Below are 12,354 nucleotides of genomic sequence, written 5' to 3'. Positions count from 1 at the left end.
GTGATAAGTGTAAGGTGTAAAACAGAAATTTATAATGATCAACCTTCATGTAAGTTTCTTTGTCTTTAATAACACAGAAATATTTAGAAATAAAAATGTCATAAAATATCTGCAGCAAACTCTAACATCTTTTCCTGAGGTTCAGTGCAATTTTTAATAACAGCTTTGTCTTTAATAACACAGAAATATTTAGAAATAAAAATGCAGTTTACATAGAAAAAAAAAATCGTAGTATAACATTATCAGAACTTTTTGCAAAAGATTTATAGAAATGTTTCTATTTAATTTTCACAAAAACTAATATTAAAAAGTTTAACAAAAAGAAAACGCGTCTGCTTTCAATATGAAGTAGCAAGATAACAACCATTTAATAAGTGGTTGCTTATTATGATAAACGCCTTCATTATTTTTATCTAGTGAAGATGCGGTACAAATTTTATAATTACTATTTTCAAGGAGTTATCCGACACCTATCCCACTGTCCTATAAATAACAGTAGCAATATTATATATATTAATTTTTGATAGTTCTTATTCCGAATATTAGTAAACAAATGAAGTTTGCCAAAATTTCTCAAATATATTTTTGTTTTTACCGTTAAAGCGGTTAAATTTGAAATCCAACAACAAAAAAAAAAAAATCAAAACTACAAAAAAAAAAAAAAAAAATTTTTGTCCCTGTCTGCATTTGTGTGGTTCCCTTGTCGGCTACTGTATCCAAGGATAAAAGTCTTGAATGGATTCATCTTGGTGCAGATCTCTCCTATTTTGCAATATATTTTTTGTAAAAGGAATTAGTGTACCACAGTGACCTTGCCGTCAAATGAGCAATAGTTCCCGGAAAGGAAAGAGCAGTCCATAAGGCAATCACTAGCGGACTCTAAACCCTAAATAACTGAAATAAGAAATAACGATTTCCTACAATTTTTTATTAAATTCAAACATAGAGCCGGTTTCCGAAACCGTTATTGAGTTATTTTGGCCTTAAAATATAAGTAAAACTATTAGAAAATGGTCTTAAAAGAGAAACACACTACTCTTGTTATATTAATCTAAATAACTAAAAATGTATTAAATCTTCAGAAGCTATGAATAATTAAAGTTAATTTAACAAAATATCTTATAAAAAACAATAACAATTTGAAGTTGTGTAATAACAGGGAAGAAATATCGTTGCATTATTATGAAGAGGTTTGTTTTATTGTCAAATTATCCCCACTCCTACCTTTAAAAAAATGATTTTAAGTTAATGTTTAAAGCAAAAAAAAAAAAAGCAGCACTTTGGAGAAAGGATCCAGCGTCACCAGTAAATAGATGTTAATGACTTACCAATGAACACACGGTATCAAGGGTTAATAAAAAAAAAAACATTTATTATATAATCTATTTCACTATATATTATATTAAATTGCACAAACAAAAGGACTAAATAAAACACAAACAAACATGCTTTAAACGCTGAAGTAATGCAAATAGTAAAAAAAAAAATACTTCAGAAATTTTACAAATAAACCCATGTTTCTAATTGAAGTTCCTCATTCTCTGAGCTCTATAACCAACAAGAGATTCAAATGAACTCTTTTGACAGGCTCGGGCTCAAAAACGATGTCTCAGCACTCTGGATTTCAACTTGTTACATGCTTGAAAAAATTCTGTACTTGAAGTCTGTAATTGCTACCACACTGCTCAATCGTCCTTTCAGTGGCATTATGCAGGGCTGGAACCTGCATGAAAGGTAGTAAACATCTTAGCAATATTCGTAGAAGCCACCAAATTACTCAGTGGAAAGGATGCTTGCATCAGTGCATGTATTCCGATATGACAACTGTCATGAAGTCATTTCACGTTCCCTTGGATGACTAAGAAAATTAGGCATGAAAAATGCTTTGAAGAATGCATTTGAAGCACGTTTTTTGGTTTAGAAACCATAGATCATTTTGAAATAGTAACATTTCTTGATCCCAGATTCAAACAGCACTTCTTTAGGTCGCAAGAAGCTTTTCAAGTTGCTAAAAAACAAGTTTTTTCGGAAATTTACAGTTTGTATTTGAGCCAGTTATCAGTTTGTCAGCTGTCATAATTTCATCTTCATGTTGCTCAATTTTTATTTTACTGAATCTTATTATTTACACTTTTGCTTTTATAGCTCGTTTTTAGCTTTGAGTTCCAATTAGGATGTCTTTTTTATTTATTGAGTAAAGGAACATATAATTGTTTTTTTTAGTTTCATTCGAAAGTTTAAAAAGTTTAAAAACAGAACTGTAAACAAATAATTGCAAGATATCAAACTGATTCGAATTGATCCCTCTCTGTGAAGATCCGAATCAATCTATTACTTAATTTTTAGGTCCATTCCCATCATTAATATTAATATGGTGAAATATTTTAAAAAAGAAAAAAAAAAAAAAAAGGACTTAGCTGCAAAAACGTTCGAATGCAATTCGAATTTGGTTTTTCAACTTACTTTGTTTTAAAATAAAATTCCTGTTCAAAATTCATTTTTTGTGACAAAAATTTTTAATTTGAACAGAAAGAACGATTTATACCAGGCTCCATATATGTTAAAAATTTAGGCTTTTTGACGATATTTTTTCATATTTTTGCCGCACCTTTAAAACTTCATTAATATTATAAAAGAAAAAAACTTTTAAACCATTAAAAAGCAAATTCAAAGAACTTTTTACTGAACTTTAAATTTCACTGTGAGGGAAAATATTAAATGAAAATCCGTGTAAATTGTTCTGACCCAGTTCTCTTGGATCATACTTTGACCAAAAACTTTTTTACTTTGGACGTAAATTTCTCAAGAATGATCCTCAATTTCTGATACTATAACATATCCAGTTTGAATGTGTTGGGTTTTGAAACTCTTGAATAGAAACCAAACGAAAAAAATTTTTTTTCAAACTTTGTCAACCCTGCGTACCACTGTAAAAAGATAGCCTGTCCCTCTCGCGTCTACAGCTAAATCCACAACTGTTCTCCGCCCATCATTGAATGACGTGGAAAGACGTGGAATGACATGGAATAACATGGAATGACATGGAATGACATGGAATGACATGGAATGACATGGAATGACATGGAATGACATGGAATGACATGGAATGACATGGAATGACATGGAATGACATGGAATGACATGGAATGACATGGAATGACATGGAATGACATGGAATGACATGGAATGACATGGAATGACATGGAATGACATGGAATGACATGGAATGACATGGAATGACATGGAATGACATGGAATGACATGGAATGACATGGAATGACATGGAATGACATGGAATGACATGGAATGACATGGAATGACATGGAATGACATGGAATGACATGGAATGACATGGAATGACATGGAATGACATGGAATGACATGGAATGACATGGAATGACATGGAATGACATGGAATGACATGGAATGACATGGAATGACATGGAATGACATGGAATGACATGGAATGACATGGAATGACATGGAATGACATGGAATGACATGGAATGACATGGTATGACATGGAATGACATGGAATGACATGGAATGACATGGAATGACATGGAATGACATGGAATGACATGGAATGACATGGAATGACATGGAATGACATGGAATGACATGGAATGACATGGAATGACATGGAATGACATGGAATGACATGGAATGACATGGAATGACATGGAATGACATGGAATGACATGGAATGACATGGAATGACATGGAATGACATGGAATGACATGGAATGACATGGAATGACATGGAATGACATGGAATGACATGGAATGACATGGAATGACATGGAATGACATGGAATGACATGGAATGACATGGAATGACATGGAATGACATGGAATGACATGGAATGACATGGAATGACATGGAATGACATGGAATGATATGGAATGACATGGAATGACATGAAAGACGTGGTATTCTAAGAGTTTTACTTTAACAGGTAATAGATTTTAGTAGATAAATTTACCTTTACTACATTTTACTTTTTTCTAATATTTTCATAAGCAGGTTCTTTTTCCCGGAAGCAACAAGGTTTGGTTTCCCTTCAAACTATGCTGACCTTGATATGCTGCATTTATCATTTCAATAATATGTAAGTAGCACGCAATAAATTTTGAAAAAAAAAGGAATTTTCGTTCTTCATTTGTCTACTAATTCAACCAGGAGAGTAATTTTAGATAATTGATAAAGTTGATAAGAGATCTAAGATTATTGGGGAGTTAATTATATTACCAAACTCTTCAACATTAACTGTAATAGTCCCAAATTTAATATATTTATTAAAGGGCATAGGGTCCCAAATATGTAGGTATAGTTTCCACGTAAATGATCAGTATAGGCGTGGATGCATAGAAAAAGCAGCTTGCTTTTAGCGTTTTTAATTAGCTAAAGTGTCCGATATATAAAAAAAATATTAAATTATATACAACACTTGCAGCATTTTGCGGATATTGTTAAAATATACATCCAATTTATGAAAACACAAAAAGAATAATAATTGTCTGTTTTGGCGATTATTTTGACTTTTTTTTTAACTTTCTCTTTTTTAATGACTTCTGCAATTAGATTTTTTTACATTTAAATTCTCATTTTCAAATTCTTTCAGCAATTTCGTTGAGACTCCTTCTTCATAACTGTCTTTAGTTTTTCCATCTGTTTTTGCGTTAATGGTTTTTCTATGAATATTTTTAAATAAACCAATTTCTTATTTCAATTACTTAAAAAAACAAACCAAGTTTGCATTGAAAACCAATCCAATACTACAAATAAGAAATTGTTATTAGCAGCATTTTGATGGTGATTTCCAAGCTTAGTAAAAATTTCCAGGTTGACAACTAGCCAACATCGTCTCTCCAACAAAGTAGGCTAGATTGTGCTCACGATATAATCAGCTAAAACATGGAGCTTGTAACCGGGATCCTTTAAAAAGCAAATTAATGGAGTGGTTTTAATCTTTTTAAATTTTTGATTTTATATTTAAGATCAAAATTTCATAAAATCCGAAAAGTACTGCTGTAGCAAGCAATCCTTTCTTATATCGCCAATATTCAAGTTATATTAAAACGTTTTTAAATGGAAATTATTATGAAAATTATTTAATAAAATAAGGTAATGGTAACTCAACCTGTTTGGTGGAGGAGGAAACTATTAATGTTGCAAGTAAAATTTTTAAGGTTGCAAGGGTAACAAAAGTTGCAGGCAAACACGCAACCAATTTGAAATATCATTATGATAAAGATTATGAAGATTTAAAATAGTACTTTGATAAAGATGACAAAGATTCAAAGTATCTCTGTTGTAAAGTTGACAAAAATTTAAAATTTGGTTCTTTGGAACTTTGGTTCTCACTTCATAAATACTACTTCCACACTGCAAAAAATCTTTAAACAGGAATTTCAAAGGAATGCAAAATTTTCAGAGTTTTCCTTTAAAAGATTATTGAACTCTTGTACGCATCAAAATAATAGAGAATCGTTTAATACTATGAGAAAAGCTACCTCACACACCAATCCAAAAATGGTCCCAACCTAAATTTTGAGGACCAAAAAAACGACCAATGTGGCATTAATCTGCAAGGTCTCAGATATCACCAGATACAAAAATTAAAATCTAATCTCTATAGGCAAAGGAGAAAAACACAGTTAAAGTTATATAGCATTTTGCGCTGCTGATCGCATTTGGAGCACCGTTGTAAATCTATTTTATTGGTTTTTATCACTTTTGGGGTTTTAAAAATATGAAAACATTTTAAAAATTATCAAAAGCTCTTTACATATATGTGTTGGCTATAACGTACAGGGACCTAAAGTATGGGGTTAGGCAACTAAAGCCTATTTAAAAATAGACAACGGATGCTTTACTTTTTTATTCTAACCTTATTATTGACTATGGAAGTTTCAAATTTTAGCAGATGAAACCTTGTATCTTTCAGGCAAAATAATAGAAGCAAGATAACTTTTATCTGTGCTTTTAAAGATATAGTTCTTAAAGTAGGAATCTCGCCTTTGAAAAAACGGCCAAAATATAGGAGATTGTTGTGGTTTTTATGCTTTTTAAAGATTCAAAGTTACACCAAATAACTAATTTAGTAACAATATCATATGACTAGTGGGTATGGGATTCTATGGCTGTAAGACTTCACAATACATTTTGTGTGTGTATTAATATTAGTATCAATTTTTTTTATATAAATCAAATATGTGTAACTTTGCTGTGCTTTTATCTTTATATTGAAGTATCTCCTAAAATCTTTTAGTGCTTGGACCAAGTTTGTTCTACTATTTTAAAATGTGAAAACGAATGTTTCTTGTTTTCCGGGAAAAGCCATAACATCAAAGTAACTACATTCAAGCAGTCAACAGTCTAAACAACTAAAAAGATTTTTTAACAACACAACCTTATACTGAAGTTATTTTTCAAAGATCAGTTTTCTTACCACTGAAATACCATATAAAAGAAATACTCATTAAGGTTGTCGGCAATCTGTATGCTTCTTTTGTTTATTAAAATGTAACAGACATATCACTGATTTCATCAACAGAAGAATACTAGGTATTTTTTCTGGAAACTCCATTGATTTTAAGGATGATGGAGTTTTATCGGACATATGCAATTCCTGCAGAGCAATTGCACAAAAGCAAGTTCCCAAGCTACTTGAATATAACAAATTGATTATTTGACCACATACCAGGGGATTTGATTCTTAGTTGTTTAATTTGCTAGTTTGGCCAACTAAAAGTACATTTTACAAAGCTCACTTTTTCAACCGATCAAGCTTTAAATGAATAATCAAGAAGCCTTAATGAACTATTCTCAAACTGTCTCAGTGAAGTCAAAAGAGGAATAACATTTGATTATTCACTAGCCACCAAGTTTGAAAACTTAAAGAAAATAATAGCTACTGATTCCGGAACTGCTGAAAAAAATTCTTCCTCTGTAATAACTCAAAAGGTATCCTCCCCACAGGGCACAATTAGGTTGAGCAGAGAAAGTGGTAAAGCTTTAACTATCAATACAGGTCCCTTCAGAGTGCATATCAAGAACTTCTCTAACAACTTCGGATATGGTTCAAGTTCAAATCAATACTGGTCTTTCAAATAAAAAAACGCAAGAACTGGCTGTGACATTAACCAAGATTACAAATTCAAAAACTGTTGAAACAAAAATTAGGGAAAATTTTACAAAGAACAGGGAACTCCAAGAAACTTCAATTCCATTAGGATGCAATGTAAAGCATTCATTAAGAAAGAGAACGGAAAAATGTGCGCAAAGGAATATCATAATGTTGTTCATGCAGTGTTTAACCAGTGTTTTAGTATTCTTTCCTTGATGAAATCAGTAATATGTATGCTACATTTTGAAAAACAAAAGAAGCATACAGATTGCCGATAACCTTGATGAGGTTTTCTTTTATATGGTATTTCAGTGGTAAGAAAAGTGATCTTTGAAAAATAACTTCAATACAAGGTTGTGTTGTTGAAAAATCTTTTTAGTTGTTTAGACTGTTGACTGCTTAAATGTAATTACTTTGATGTTATGGCTTTTCCCAGAAAACAAGAAACTTTTGTTTTCACATTTTTAAATGCTAGACTAAACTTAGTCCAAGCAATAAAAGATTTTATGAGAAACTTCAATATAAAGATAAAAGCACAGCAAGGTTATACATATTTGGTTTATATAAAAAAACATGATACTAATATTAATTTTGAAGTTAATTTACAAATTCCCAAACAAATTTGAACTTAGAATTCTAAAGTAATTTTTGCAATACGTAAAAAAGTTGTTGGTATATCCAATTTAGGTATTTGCGTTTTATTAGTAAATCACTATTTACAATGGCCTGTATTTTTTGTAACACCCTTAACACGAAATATATTGAATTGAATTGAATTGAATATCAATCATTTAAAACAAAAACAATAAAGCAAATCTGTGGGTTTAAGAACTATAACATAAAGACGTTTTTATGTGTTTAAAATTCAAAACAACTATAAAAAAGCCTCAAACCATGTGTTTTCTCCCCCGTTTTTTATACAAGCCTAGACAAATAAAGCACCCTTTTTGTAAACAAAATACACACAAATGTAAAGTCTTCCAACCATAGAATCCCATATCCACTAGTCATATGATATTGTTACTAAATTAGTTATTTGGTGTAACTTTGAATCTTTAAAAAGCATAAAAACCACAAAAATCTCCTATATTTTGGCCGTTTTTTCATAGGCAAGATTCCTACTTTAAGAACTATATCTTTAAAAGCACAGATAAAAGTTATCTTGCTTCTATTATTTTGCCTGAAAGATAAAAGGCTTCATTTTGTTAAAATTTGAAACTTCCATAGTCAATAATAAGGTTAGAATAAAAACGTAAAGCATCCGTTAGTTCTTTTTAAATAGACTTTAATTGCCATACCCAATACTTTAGGTCCCTGTTCATAAACCACAAGTGTTGAATAGCCGGTTTTTTCTCAAGTTATAGCCAGCACATATGTGTAAAGAGTTTTTGATCATTTTTAAAATGTTTTCATATTTTTAAAACCCCAAAAGTGATAAAAACCAATAAAATAGATTTACAACGGTGCTCCAAATGCGATCAGCAGCGCAAAATGCTATATAACTTTAACTGTGTTTTTCTCCTTTGGCTATAGAGATTAGATTTTAATTTTTGTATCTGGTGATATCTGAGACCTTGCAGATTAATGCCCCATCGGTCCGATTTTGGATAGGTGTCTCTCAATGGAACAATTGTCAGAGCGCATAATAAGCTGAAATTTATTTTACAGAATTTTAAAAGTTTAGCAAAAAAGATAATGGTAATAAAAAAAAAAGAAGATCTTGGATGCAAGTGCCTACCTTTGTGTATGTAAGCATCATATGGACATTATAGGCAACTAACTAAACGAATACACTAACTGAAGATAGAAAAGTGATGAAACTGCAATACGTTTTAAACTGCAAAGATTTTTCATCAATAAAGTCATTGGAGGATTTTTTTACTCTATAAATGACCATCATCATTTTTTATTTTTCTTGCAACTATTTGTCATTAGGCTGTTGACCTCTGAAATATTCTTTAGATAAAAATGCTAAAAGCACGAGGCATCATCATTGTACATAAGTGATAAACGATATCATAGCTGTTACTAAAGCAGCCACTCGCTTTTTCTTAGTTTATTATTGTTATTCCTTAGCTTGAAAATATTGCTGTATTGTAGGGCATATAACCGGTTTTTTGAAACCGGCTTTAAACGTTTTTTTTTACTTCAGAAAAAAAAACGTCATTGGTTTGTTGTTAGCGGTTTTGCGGTTTTTTTAAATTAATATAATGAAAAACTTAAATATGCTTCTGCTGCATTTTTATTGAAACAAATAATTAATTGTATATTTTAAATGGATTTTGGCAATCCTTTGGTTTCCGTTTATTTTATATTTGCGGTGCTGCATCATGAAATTGAAGTATGATTTGAAGTCTAAAACATTTTTCCGAACTGGTTTAAAAATGGTCTTCACGGAAGAAATAAAGATTACCTCGTTTGGAAGCACTTTTTACACTGCAAAGAATTGGAGCAGGCCAAGTGCAAGAAATGTGACAAAGAGATGAAGAGCAAAGGAGGATCTACTTGTGAAATAAGAGCTCATTTGAAGACAAAGCATCACATTGACTTGCCTACGATTAAAATCTCGACGAAAAAAACGAAAAAACTCTCTAAAATTTAAAATTTCTTCAACGCAGAAAAAAATTTCCTTTCAGTGGCTATCCTAGAGCTAGAAGCTTGGGATGGAATTCCAGTTTGAGTCCTGTCAAAAAGTCAGAGATACAAGGTTCCAGCTGATGCAAATGCAGTTTGAGCCATTTTAATGAAGCAAGGAGTAGAAATCAAAACTATCCTCAAGAAACAATTTCAGGATCTAAGAAATTTGAATCATCTTTTTAGCTTAACTCTAGATGGATACATTTGTATGCGAAATGTACGTTATATGAATATCAACGTTCATGTTGAGGATCGTCATTGGAATCTTATCTTGGTGAGAACCTTTGGATTTATGCCAGCCGAAAAAGCAGTAGCTGTCGTGAAGAAAAAGCTTGATTAGTTTGGAATTGATGTTGATTCAGATGTTGTGGCTGCAACCACTGATGGAGCTTCAGTGATGATGGCAAATCCATTCTTCTAATTCACCAACTATGCCATACACATGGCATACGTTTGGCCATTTTTGAAGTCCTATATAAGGTTTCTAACCATTTGGAACTAATAGCAAATGACTTAATAATTGGTGGTGAGACTATATCCGATGGTGAACTAAGTGATAATGATGATAATTATCATAATATTGGGACTTAACTGGTAAATATAAATTTCAGGGGGCAATTAAACATAACACAGTCCTTTTTATCCTAACCCTAACTAAAGTATTCAGGTAAACAATGAAGATGCCAAACTTCCTGAGGTTCGACGAAACATTCCAAATCTTATTTCCAAAGTGAGGAGCTGTGTTCGACTGTTTCGTAAAAGTCCAGTTAAAAATGATGATGTACTACAGAAACACTTAAAAGCTATATTTATAAGAGAATATATGCTAATTCTTGATTCCAAAAAAAGAATGGAACAATTAAGTAGACATGATAAAACGCTTTGCTAAACTTAAAAAGTCAATCAAAAAAACTTTGATTTAAATATCAAGTGATATTCACTTCTCTGATTAAGAATTCACTGAGTTAGCTAGAATTACTTGCTGGCCTGGAACCTATGAAAATTAGAACTGATGGCCTTTGCAGACGAGATGCAACCTTGATAAGTGCAGGTGATGAAACAAAATTCATTTATAAGCATTTGAATAAGCAAAGATCTTCTATCAGCAAAGAGCTTATAGCATCATTTATTAAGCCTATGAAATAGAGAAGAAACTTGGAAGTTATGACTTTATTGTTATGTTTAATTAATCCTGATGATTGAAAACTAAAGTCCTGATGTATTTGGAATTCCACAAGTCAATCGGGCGTATCTGGCCGAAATAGGTGCTTATATTTTTTGCTGATTGTTTGAAAAAAATTGCAATTCTAAAGAGAACAATCAAGATTTACCCGATAATGGAATTTAAATATGTTATTTAATGCTTTAAAAGGTTAATGTGTCACCAGCGTAAAAGCAGAACGTTCATTTTAAGCAAGTGGTTTGTTTGTGATTAAACTTAGGACAAGCTTAAATGATGATACACTTGATATATTTTGTATGATGAGAGCATATTATTAGTTAAAAATAGGCAAAAAATATCAGTTTCTTTGGTTATTATAGTATTGAGATTATCAATGTTAGATAAATATAAATAAAGCTTTTTTTGCTTGCGTTTTAACCTTAAAAATTAAATAGTAAAAAACCGGTTTTTACCAGGATTTTTTCTCTAAAACCGCGGCTTTTTGGTAACCGGTTTTTTTGAAAGATAAACTAATTAATATCCCGTACTGCATTCCTTGCTTTAACGGGTAATTCCATGTCAAAACAACAAGGCGAGATAACCCACCATCTCAGAAATACTTGATTTTTGGCACAAACGCAGTTAATACCGTCGTTAGGAATAATCAAAAATAATTTGGAGCCAATTTCATTACTTTGAGAGTTATGGGTCTTTGAAGTTTGAGATTTTTTACATTTTTTTATTCTCCGCGCTCTTAGCAACGTCTATAGCAACACTTAAATGTTAAAGTATGCACAGTTACATTAACCATACGTTTACAAAATTTAATAGATATAGAAACTTTTGAAGAAAGAAATCAAAAGTCATTACCTAAAGTTATTAGATCTTATATTTGAATAAAAACTTTAAGATGAAAACCGGGTTTTTAACAATAATTTTTCAGTAAACATGTCTAGTTTAAGATTAATTGCAGAAAAGGTATGGATCTATTCATTCTAAATCTTTACAATAATGGTTTATATATAAATACCTGTAAGAGGCAAAAATTATTTCACTGTTTTTTAATGCACATCTATTTTTTTATTGTTTTATTTTTGCAATTTTATTTTTGCAATTTTATTTTTGCATTTTTATTTACCGTTTTGGTTATAACCTCCATATAGAGATTATAACTAAAACAAATTCTCACAATAAAATTATAATTTCTCACATAAGTATTATTATATATAATATTCAAATATTAGAACCATTTGCTCCATTTAGTTAATTAAACAAGAAACCAGAAATTCATTTTTATTTTGAAAATAAATAAGTGTAATAGCTATAATTACACTTATTTATTTTAAAATAAAGTTTTGATTATAATACTCATCTTAAAAATTATTATTTATTTAATGTTGGTTTTAGAAAAATAAAATATTG

The sequence above is a fragment of the Hydra viridissima genome, unplaced genomic scaffold, assembly GCF_058129835.1.
Source record: "Hydra viridissima isolate aposymbiotic clone 2 unplaced genomic scaffold, HvirCarnegie_v1 scaffold_13, whole genome shotgun sequence".
NCBI lineage: Eukaryota > Metazoa > Cnidaria > Hydrozoa > Anthoathecata > Hydridae > Hydra > Hydra viridissima.
The sequence above is the reverse complement of the archived record's forward strand: the minus strand, read 5'-3'. Positions refer to the sequence as shown.